Source organism: Diadema setosum, chromosome 6 (assembly GCF_964275005.1).
Source record: "Diadema setosum chromosome 6, eeDiaSeto1, whole genome shotgun sequence".
In the NCBI taxonomy this organism is placed as follows: domain Eukaryota; kingdom Metazoa; phylum Echinodermata; class Echinoidea; order Diadematoida; family Diadematidae; genus Diadema; species Diadema setosum.
Window position 1 is genome coordinate 9,752,976 of NC_092690.1, and position 12,069 is coordinate 9,765,044.

General features: G+C 37.2%; 1 protein-coding gene across 1 annotated transcript in view; it reads left to right on the forward strand.

Annotated features, from left to right (window-relative positions):
* LOC140229941 (heat shock 70 kDa protein IV-like) overlaps window positions 1-12,069 on the forward strand; it is a 44,377-nt gene that overhangs the window by 12,444 nt on the left and 19,864 nt on the right. The gene's annotated exons all lie outside the window — the stretch shown is intronic.

Sequence of the window (12,069 nt, forward strand, 5' to 3'; positions counted from 1 at the left end):
TGTCGTTCCGGTATGAGAGGTCTCACCCGCATGTCACGGACAGTGGATATCGACCGGAACCAGAAATCCTAGAACTCGTAACTCGTCTCTGCGACTTGGCCGCGACGTCTCCAAGACCAGGTGTTGGAAACTGGAAAAAGTCTCCGAAAAAAAAAATAACATGTTCGATTCTTTTGCAACTGCCCGTAGACCAGGCTATAACGTCTCAGCTACCAGCGATACTCGACTTGCCACCAAGTCGCCACCTAGTCACCCAGTCAATGAAATACCCACTGAAACTTCATTCGGTGTAATCAGGGCATTACTTGCAGGTGAAATTGTATATAAGAGGCATTGCATCACATCACATTTCAGGGATGAATAAGATTCATGAAGATTTCTCCCAATAAAGAGCACACTCACATCACAGAGCATAGCACTGTCCCCTAGAGAATGAGTTGACTGGAGCTAACACTGCCAACTCTCATAGACAACATAGTTATTACAATATTAATGTCATGTTAACTGAGAAGCATGTCACCGCACGGATTACATTCATATTTTATTTTGTAAGATACATGAAACAACGGACTATTTTCACAACTTTCAGCTGGCACCGTATTGGCTAACTGACGGAAAAATGAACCACCACTTTTCTGATTGCAGCTATCAACTTGAACGGAAATTTCATGGAAATTAAAAGAAATTGTGAAAGAAAACAATTGTATGTGAACATAAAACTCCCTGAATAAAAACAGAAACAAGACAAAAACTCACCCCAAATCCCAAAGCTTGTTTCACAATGCTATTAGTCATGGCTCAGATTTTAGATTATCTTGGGATCATCATCAGTCACATCATTTTGTCGCCATCAACATTTACATTATTCCTTACCCACTGCTCACACTGCCAGCCACCAGCAAGACAATCGCTACCCACTGTGTGAAAGATAGCCTGTTCTTCAGGAACATCCTGTACAGGGCAGCAGTGAAAACTATCTTCAGATTGCTAAGTATCTGTATCAGGGCAGAGAGACAGGCCATTGTTTAGATGGTAGTTTACAAAGCAAACATTGACATAACTGTGAGATATAAGGTTCTCAAGGCTTCATGTTTGTTAGATATCAATACTTATAATACAAAGCTCATGACAATGACAGAGAAGATATAACTAGAAGTGCCTTTTAAGAGTCCGCAGAATCATATGCTTTATATGCTCCAAACTATGCATGTTGATTCGTGAGGAGTATGCAATGACTCATGATGAACTTCTGGAGTGGCATGCGCATCTTGAATTGTAAGTGTAAATAATTGGATCTTCATAGCATGGAAAGTTTTCTAAAGGTACAACTAATAATCATCAATATCTGTTAAATCACTCAAATGTGACATAAGCGTGTCACTGTGTATCTTATCATGGACCTACGTCCATGATCTTATCAATGTGTATATCCTGCAACAATTACTTGAAGTTAAGTCTCCATCCGGATTGAACTTGTACTGTGAGGCTGCTGGTTACAACGGTTATAGCTCGTTATTCCAAAGATTCGTTATTCCGAAGGCTCTGCAGTCCGAAGATTCGTTATTCCGAAGGTTCGTTTTTCCGAATTTCATTTTAGGATGAACATATCTTCGGAATAACGTACTTTCGGAATAACGCCACAAATGTTCGGATTAACGAACCCCTTTTCATTTTCGGATTAACGAACCTCGAGGTATAGGTAATTTGTGTGTTTCGGATTAACGAACCTTCGGAATAACGAACCTTCGGAATATCAAACCTTCGGAATAACGAACCTTCGGAATATCGAACCTTCGGAATAACGAACAGCACCCCTTACAACATACCGGTACTGGAAATTTAACCTGGCTTTCAAAAATTGGTCAGTCCATCGGGCTGGGACAACAAATTGCATGATGTCCATGCAGCGGAGGTATCAACGTTATCATTTCACAATGGAGATCATTTTAAATGTTTTTTGCTTTGTCAATATGCACTTTGACTCCTGTTATACTGATGCATGTTTAAATCAGAAATCTTTCATGGATTTGCTGAACCGCAAATTAATTTTCTCACCTCAGTTATATGAACATCAGATTTAACACTGGCAATAAATTTGTCGGTCTGATATTGCAATGCGCATGATGCTTGAGCAGAAAATTTGGTGGGATATTTTTTCCTTTATTAAGTCTTTACTGGCAGATATTTGCTTAGTTTTAATGAGACATGGATTTTGAGTTCCAGTATGTCACAATAGATGGCCCAGCTATATAAAGACGTATGATACCCATCTTTTTTTACTGCTTTTGATCAGTCCAAGCCATTTATTCCCATAATTCATTTTCTTTAATGCATCAAAACTCATATAACTGTGGTCATCTTATTCAAAATAACTTTGAGTCTCCAAAGGAAGGATGGACAGAAAACAGAAAAAAAAACCACCAAGAAATCATCTTTGACAGCAAACATTCCACACAGAAACTCCCTTGAAGTAAGATATCTCAACAATTCATCTTCAAATGACACTGTGTATGGGCTATGACATCAGTATTATCACAGCACTGGTCCTATTTCAGAATCATCTTCCTCTTGGTTTAGGATACAAGGCATAAAGGGCTCCATAAAATGACTATTACCTCCTAGGACTACTTAAAGTATTTTCCAGTCTGTATAAATAAAGAAGAGTGACTCTCAAAATGACAAAGGGAATGATAGTTTTCAGGCTTGTCGGTCAGGAACAATAAACTCATTGGCCCGAATTCACGAAGGTGGTACAAATGAAACCATGGTTTAAACCATGGACAAAAACCATGGAGCGCCAAGTGTCGCACGGAATATTTCGTTACGAAATTGGCCATTTCGTCGATGAAATGATTATTTTGTAACGAAATGACACCATTTTGTAACTAAATGAACATTTCGTCCACGAAATGATAATTTTGTTAACGAAACGGTCATTTTGTTGACGAAATGACCAATTTCGTAACGAAATATTCCGTGCGACACTTGGCGCTCCATGGTTTTTGTCCATGGTTTAAACCATGGTTTCTTTTGTACCACCTTCGTGAATTCGGGCCATTGTGTAAAGGATGCTCACAATTCGTCCCACCCAATGGCCATGAACTCACGCACATATCATTGTACAGCTTTTTTCCAGCCCATTGCAAGGGCTGGGGGACAAACGTTCTACGTAGCCTACCCGGAAACTGGCTGGATCCAAGTGCTCTTGAATTATGATTTCCAAGTTGTTGTTGAAGCAATAGAGTACGGCCGGGATGGCAAACTTCCAGCAGGAGGCAAGGGGAAGCATCCTGGCTGATTTGCCTCCATCTCTACCACTACTCAGATCACGGATCCAGAGAGCCAGTGAGATCAACAACTGTAAGTGGTCAGGCAGAGTACAATATTATATCAATCTTTGAAACAGACAGTTTTTTTTTATACTATGTGTAATGCTCCTGAAAGGGACAGCTTTGTCTTGTTTGGGTATCAAAAAAGAAATACTAACCTTCTCTTCAAGAGCCAACAGTGCGTCATAAATACCGTGAGTTAAAAATATACAATATTTCTTCAATTCTCTCTCTCTCTCTCTCTCTCTCTTTATATGTCTCCCTCCCCCTCTCTCTGTCAGTCAATGTGTCTCTTTATACCTAGATGCTTAGTGTAAATTGAATTATACACGTCAAATCAATTCTAGGGTAAATGCCTTTTCATCTGGTAAACTGCACATTTTCCATCTTTTACCTTGCATTTGGAGAAACTTGCATCTCATGTTTTCGCAAAGAAAACTGCAATGAACTTGGCACAAACTTGTGTCTGTTAGCAGAGGATTTACCTTTGTTAATTCCGTTAAGAGGACGACAGCAGCTGAGTTGAACACAATTTTGCCCTGTTCATTTTTGCACATATTCAGCATGATGGGATGTGCGCCATAAATAAGCACACTGGATAGAAAAAAAAAGGAAAACACACACATATCACAAACTCTTCTTTTTGAGCTCTTCAAACTGATTATAACAGATGACAAAGCTTTATATCTGGGATATGAAAAGAGGCTCTTTTGTTTAAACACTGACAGAAAAACATTGCAAGGTTCTGTGATAATCTAGAACTACTGGTGATGTTAAGGATATTATGGCATGGCACCCATACGAGACATTTTTTCTTTCCTCTTCTCAACTGAATTATGGTATAGGTTACTTTTAAACGCTCCCTTTGCTAAAAAAAAAAGATGGCATTACTGCAAATAAAAAGAAAAAGATCACACAATCACAAATGCCAAGCACTACAGAGTTGTAGAGAAAATATATGACACAACTTCATTGGATTTGGAATTGGACACAACTTTAAAGTGCAAAATCACTCCAAAAAAAATATCAAAAATAAAGTGCATAATCCTACTGAGTAAATAGATGTTACCACCAATTCAGGGGCCACTGCCCTTTTTTTTTTTTTTTTTTTTATTGGGGGGGGGGGGGGAGGGGACGACGGCGGCTCGTGGTTGGTTGAGTCAAGGGTCAATGTCCCCTTCCCCCACTTCTTCAATAGGAAGGTTTTTTTTTTTTCTTTTTTTTCAAGAGGTGAAAATGTGGCTTGTTTCAGTCCCTATGTGACTCATACCTTTCCTGACTTTTGCTACTTACCTGTACCCGGGACAAAGGGATTATTATCATTACCATTATCCCCATTTCCATCTTTTGAGGTGGCCTACTCAAATTGACCAATCAGATTTCGGTATGAGAAGGGTTATAATGGATAACAATCATTAGCGCTTGATTGCAAGGTGTCAAGTTATGGCACATGCCCCAAATCTCACATATCAATTATATTTAATGTGTGCAAGCTTCACCGGTCATACCCAAGGAGGTGGTATAGTTCCACTTCCCTGGTCATGCCTTCTGCTAGCCGTGTATTACTCTGGAACACTCTTCTGGGATATACCCTTGCCAATTGCAAAGTATAAAAAACATGATCTTTTTGTTTGCAATGGGATGTACATTTTAGTGTTTAACAGTGAACATTAATGAATTACAATACATAGTTTCCATAGACTACAAAACAGGAGAATCTTTTATATTACCTTGCAGAAACGAGCACTATGATCCACTCATACTCTGAAATATAGCGCCTCCAAGACGAACGATAGCCATCCCCATTCATGATAACTGGCATCAGTTGCCCCGTAAGAGACAGACTCAATCTGAATATAAATTCAGTAAACATTTAATTATGTTGGATTAAAGAGGACGAAAATTCCTACCACATGTACAAACAGGTACCATTATAAACGAAGAGACTTAATGAACAAAGGACATATACTGACACACAAGTCAATGAATTCAAGATTGTGCATTGAGGGTTAGAAAACAGAAGGATGAGTTACTGTATTTATAAAAAAAAAAGTAACCCTAATCCTGAGTATGTCATCTCCACCACTGTGCACTATATTTCGTAAGTCTATGGTGCTTGGAGTGTGACCACGAACACTGCATGCACTGACAGAATGAGCGGCAATGAATTAGAAGTATTAGAAATAAGTATTACACACGTAGAATTTATTGAAGTAACAGCTGAACAAGCTTACTATCCCTTTTATAGGTACACAGCTCTACCATATATGGCAATGCTAGGGTAATGATAATGGCAGGGCCCTCTGGTCCTCAACACTGAAGAGGCTATCCTGGATAAGGAAGTTTCTGTACGAATTCTTTACTAGGTGATCCGTGAATGATCACGGATCACCTAATTGTGTTTGTACGAATTCTTTTCTTTTAATCTCCTCAAATCTTGCGCAGACGTTAACTCGTATTTTTACTATCAACTTCGAGTTAACGTCCTATATGTATCATTTCCTAAGGACGATCAATCTCATGTATCAACGTGATCAGTCATCCGCTGTTGGATTATGCTGCCCAGTGCCGTATATAAAGAGTCTGGCCAACTCGATTTTCAGCTTATGTGTCTTGAAGCCTGCGATTGGTCAAAAGCTGGTCCCGTGATCTACAGGCGCCATGTCGTTACTTGGTTTGAAGTTTGAAGTTTGAAGTTTGAAGTTTGAAGTTTGAAGTTTGATTTATTACTCAACGACCCTCATGGGGTATGGGAGTACAATGTCAATTGAAAATACACAAAATAGAAAATTTCAAACAAGAATGAACATAATTATATACAAATATAATACAAATATATACAAGATATCAACATACTTTTCAAATAAAATTTGCATAAAAGTATGTTATAGATAATAATGGACAAATGTAAATCTATCACATGAATTACGCACAATGCAGGCACTGCCTGATGCAAATATTCACGCAAAGGCTATATAAAATAAACTAAATCCAACGAAATAATAAAGTGCAGTAACTAACTAAAAAAGGACATTATTACCTTACAAAAGTCAATCAAAGTCGTTACCAAAGTCAATCACGCGGGCGCGAGCAGAGCTTACACGCATTGCCCATCGTTCATTACGCGCATCTACGCGCTAATATTGCTTGCCTTTGGGAAATCCCCAATATCAATCATGCTGGTGCAGTGGGGATAAGTGTCTACTTTATTGAAGTAGAAGGTATATACGAAGACATTTTGATATCTTACTGCGAGAAACTGGAGATTCGTCATGCCTTCCTGCGCAGCATGGCGTTGCGCAAACCGACCTGGCTCAAGTGTAATGATTTACCGCTTTCCGACAGATCCAGCGGATTGAATAAAGGGACACTAAAGAAAACTGATTCATGAGGTGAATAATCTGATTTATTTTCTTTGGATTCCTCGCGATGTCTTCGACAATTAGTTTGCAGGCACAAACCCTTGTTGGTCGTAAACAAAGGAGTCTGCGCCAAGACTACTACTTGCACCACTTTGGCACTGTCCCATAGGCCCTGTGTTGAAGCTTCTCCCAACCATGGGAGAGCCTGCAGTGTAGTGGTGCGTGTATTAGTCTTGGCGCATGCAGACTCCTATACGACCAACAAGGGTTTGTGCCTGCAAACTATCGACAATGTGCCTATCAGCCCAACGGCAAAATTACCTCCATGAAAAATACACACCGCTGCTCATTATCCTGAGCTTGGATCAGTGGAAAGAGATAAGAAAGATTATGCAAGAGAGGGAGAGAAAGTGGAAGGGAGGGAGGGAGGGAAAGATAAGGATCGAGAGAATGCACCCAGCTCAGCCCCTGAAACCCCCTCGTAATATCTGTGCCAAACTGCAATGAAAGTGTCCTAGCTAATGTACTGATCAGTGAGAAAGAAAAGCATAATAAAAATGCCTTTTGATCTTCGTCAGGCATAAACATTATGAAGGGATGGCAATTTGGAGGGATGAAAAGGAATATATTTTGGGGAAAAACAGTATTTTACCTTTCCCTGCAATATGTGTATTAGGCTATGTATAATGCGATATGGGGAAAAAATGAAAAAATAGAGCATGTAAGTATGCTTAAAATGGCAAGCTGGCAACCGTAAAAATGAAAAAAATCTCCCTACTGTGGGAGGGGGATACCCCCCTCCACCACCCCCCCCCCTTGGAAAAAAAAAAAACTAGATCCGCCTCAGTCACGTCGAAAAATTTTGTTGAAATTGAAGCTTAGCTTCGATGTAGGGAGATATTTCTTTCTTTCTGCAACTTTCTTTGCAATACCTCGAGAAAGACGGGCCCTATCACCCCTATATTTTGCACATGTTTAATCCATGTTACCTACATCATTTCATAAGATAACAACTAGTTCATCAGACACCATTTTGGCTGTGTTTATGTGAATTAGGATCAAAGGTCATAAGCGTTTCATCCTGTATCTTAGTAAATACAAGCCCTATCACTCCCATATTTTCCACACTTAAAGACCATATTGCAAAAATCATTTCACCAAGTAACAACTTTTTGCTCAGATGCCATCTGGGCTGTGCAAAGTGGGGTCAAAAGTAAAATATATTTCATTCTGCATCTTCTTTAGTGTATGCGGTATCAGCCCCATATTTTTCACACATAGACCATGTTACAAGAATCACTTCATAAAATTACCACTTTTTGCTCAGACGCCATCGTGTCTGTGCAAATTAGGGTCAAAGGTCAGAGATACTTTATCCTGTCTCTTGGAGAATATATGTCGTATAGGCGCACACGACGCACCATATTTACTCGTCCATGCACATTAGTTATGATAACGAGATATCCGTGCGTGCTTTGCAATCTGCGAGATTATTTTCAATCATTCGTGAAGCATTTACAGTGAAAAAAATATAAACGTTTTCGCAATATTTGGTTTGAACATGCATGATTTTTATCAATCCCAATGTCTTCTTGGATATATCGTTAGAACAAAAAATCCATGTGGTTAAACAAGCAGTGTTGTATGTTTAGGGCTTTTTATGTTGAAATAATGACAAGGGTTGACTCTTAATGAAAATTATTCACCGTATCTGTACATTTACTCGAATGTGTAGTGAGCCTTATTCTACATAGCCTCAGTCTACATATTATGACCAACGGTCACGATTAACTTCTCAACTCCACAGGCTTTATGTTTTACCATGAAGTCTTCTCTTTCTCTTTCTCTCCTTGAATAAATCTCCTGCCTATCACATCAGGTATGTCAGGTAAATTCAGTCTTTTTATCATGCTTCATTTTTTTTTTCTAATAGAATTCACACTACTTTGATTAGTTTACCAAAACAAAAATCCATACATCCATACGTTGAAGATTGAATACAAGATACACAAAAAGTGATAAAAACATTGCAAATCATTTTGTTGTCAGGTGTTAAATAGCGTAATATCTTATTTGATTCTTTAAGTTCACTGACGATGAAAATTTGTGAGTTAATTGAAGAATTCAAAATGGTTTAACTTTACTGTTTGTTAAAATCATGTGCTTACATTGCAACATGAAATAAAAATGTCTATATAAATCAAATACATGTATTAACAGTTGATTTTAACCTGCATTGCCATCTTTATTGTAATAACATATTATGATAAAACATTCGAACAAATATATTATTTTTTTTTATGGTTAAAACATTCAAAGCAAGATTGCATTCTAAGATAAGCCAGCTGCTGAATACAATGGTAAACAAAAGAAAAGAATGAATTCTGTGGAATTTGTACTTGCGTCCTCCCCTAAATCAAAATCGATTGGCACAAAGAAATCATAACTTTTTCACATTTTCTCTTACAAATGATGAATTAATTAATGTTTAATGAAGACAAAAGATCACAATTTTTCAAGAACTGGGCCCCTAGAACCTTTGCGTTTAAACACAACTCGAATAATCAAACACGAGTCCTCCAAATCGCACGCAACTTTGCGTTTAAAAGCAAGTCCGTTGCTGTAAGGACTTTCGTTTGATTTCACAAGCAAAGTTGCGTTTGATTCGTAATGGTCAATAAAACTGCTGACATTGTAGCAAAAAAAAAAACCAACAAAACATTGTCACCACCAATATGCTGATGTTTTGTTCAGCAAATCTTTGTTGATATGTGTAAAGTAAACACATTTGTTAAAACAATGCAGAAATTCATATGAAGGTCAGTTTTCTTCAACTATACACAAATGTAGTCCGTTGATAAGTTACACTGTCTGTAACAGTCCCGAACCGAATGACCATCCCCCATCGTCGTCTAACGAAGATAGCATTACATGTATGCACACGCATTTTTGTAATATGCTCCATACTTGTAACTAGGAAGACGTTATAAATAGGAATAACGTGGATGATCAATTTGAAGCCTTTCTAGTCAAATATCTTTTGCGATATAATGAGTGTTTTCCATTGCAGAGGTATGTAGACAGATTGAAAATGAAGGATAAACCATGATTTGATAGCACACTTCGAAAAATGTGTAATAAAATGTATTCATTTTATCGTAAATATCATAGTGTCATCAGCGAACAGAAATCTAAAAAATAAAGGAATATGGTATAAGGAATTAAGAGGAAGCGTGAATATTATCATCGGAAATTTAACAGTGTGCGTGGGAATTTACAGAAAACGCGGTCTATTATTAATGATGTTATGAATTAACAAATACAAAGTAATCATATAGATTCACTACATATGAACGGTCATCTTATAGATGATAAAGAGTCTATCGCACAACGTTTTAATGATTATTTTTGTACCTTATGTATATAGGCATAATAAGTAGGAATATTATTTCTGATGTATCTAACTCGTCTGCATCTATTTATACTTACCTCCACAAAACGTATAGCCAATCTATGTTTTATGAGCCTATTACCACTGCTGAAATATTAACCATTGTAAATGATCTGAAAGTACACAAAAGCCCTGGCGATGATGATACTCATGTCAATGTATTTCAGAAATCATAGCATACTTATTAGTAAATTGGAATATTATTGAATAAGAGGTTGTAAGAGTTAATTTCATCTGATCGTTCACAATATACGATTGTAAATGTGACCGTGCATCACAAAACAAACAAAAAGTCGCACCCCTTGATTTTACATGAGGACTCAAAAAAGGTGAAACGGGTCAACCAAGTCATTATTTATTTTTTCATATTTTCTTAAAGAGCTACCCTTCTTCTACATTATTCTTAAGTTTGGGATCATAAAATGAACGGAAAAGTGCATTTTCAGTAGTTTTTCTACAACCCCTTTTTGTAGAGTAGTGAGATCATGTATGTCTTAGCGGCTCCTTTTCATTTCGTAATAACCCTGTGCACACTCTTCATTTTCAAGTCTGATAACTTTTGAAGGGATAACGCTACTACTTTGAAAGTTGGCATTAATCATGGACAGAATGTGTTAATAGAGCATGCTCAATTTCAATTTAATCTGATTATCTCTTCATTGTTGTTGCTCCAGTGGTTTACATCCTCTATTTTGTCCCATTCATCGCACAGCTAGCGCGGTTTGGTATTTAAAAGATTAAGCGCTTGAATAGACAGATAGACCCTGTACTTCAGAGCCTCTTTTCTCGGTTCACAGTTTTCCAAAGTGTGCGCTTTCTTTTCAATATTTAGAGTTAGAGAGTCCATATATTGAGAGTCCATTTGAATTGAGTTATACATCATATTAAAGTTTAGAGTCTGTTCTTTCAGAATCTATCCTTAACTATAAATCCATGCCCGGCGACTTTTTGCTTGTTTTGTGATGCATGGTCGCAAATGATATAAAATCAGATTTGTGTTATGTGAAAACAGGCGTTCCACAAGGCTCTGTACTAGGTCCCCTCCTTTTTTCCTTGTTTTATTTGTTAATGATCTGCAATTTGTAAGTCCTACTTTGTTCTCTATATTATTCGCAGATGATACAAACTTATTATTCTCAGGCGGGATGTTCATGAAGTTTACTGAAGAAAGTGTGTTCGTGGTTTGCTGCAAATCTTCTGGTATTAAACATAGAAAAACATATATGATCTTTAAAACAAAGAATAAGGTAATTGATGAAAATATTTTACAGGTTATGCTAAACAAGTGAAAAATACAAATTTCTTGGTGTGATAATTGATGATGGCTTAACTTGGAAAGACCATGTAAATGATGTTTGTATTAGAATAAGCAGAATGGTAGGTGTTATGAATTATTTGAAATATGATTATACTTCCTTCAAAAATTCTTTTAACCATATATCACACAATGATTTGTGCAATAATATGGGGTCACAGTTCACTGTACTTAATGAATCGTGTGTTATTATTACAAAAGCGTGCAATAAGAATCGTCTGTGACGTAAACCCTTTTGAGCGCACTGCAACATTATCTAAGATATTGAAAGTTTTAAAAATTGATCACATAGGGCAATTGCAAGTGGCCATATTTATGTTTTCGTATCTTAAAGGCGTTTTACCTGTCACCTTCAATGATTCATTCATGTGAAATACTTCAGTTCATATTAATAACACCAGATGTGCTAATAACGTATGTTTACCCTTTTACCGATATAAGTTTTCAAAGACTACATACAATTAGATATATTGTAGCGAAATGCTGGAATGAGTTACCCGCTATCATCAAAGAATGTCCTACACTTTCATCTTTTAAACGCAAATATAGAATGCTTTTAATCCAAAGTACAGCTGAATAATCCTTGCGATAATTTACCTTTTTTGTTTTGCT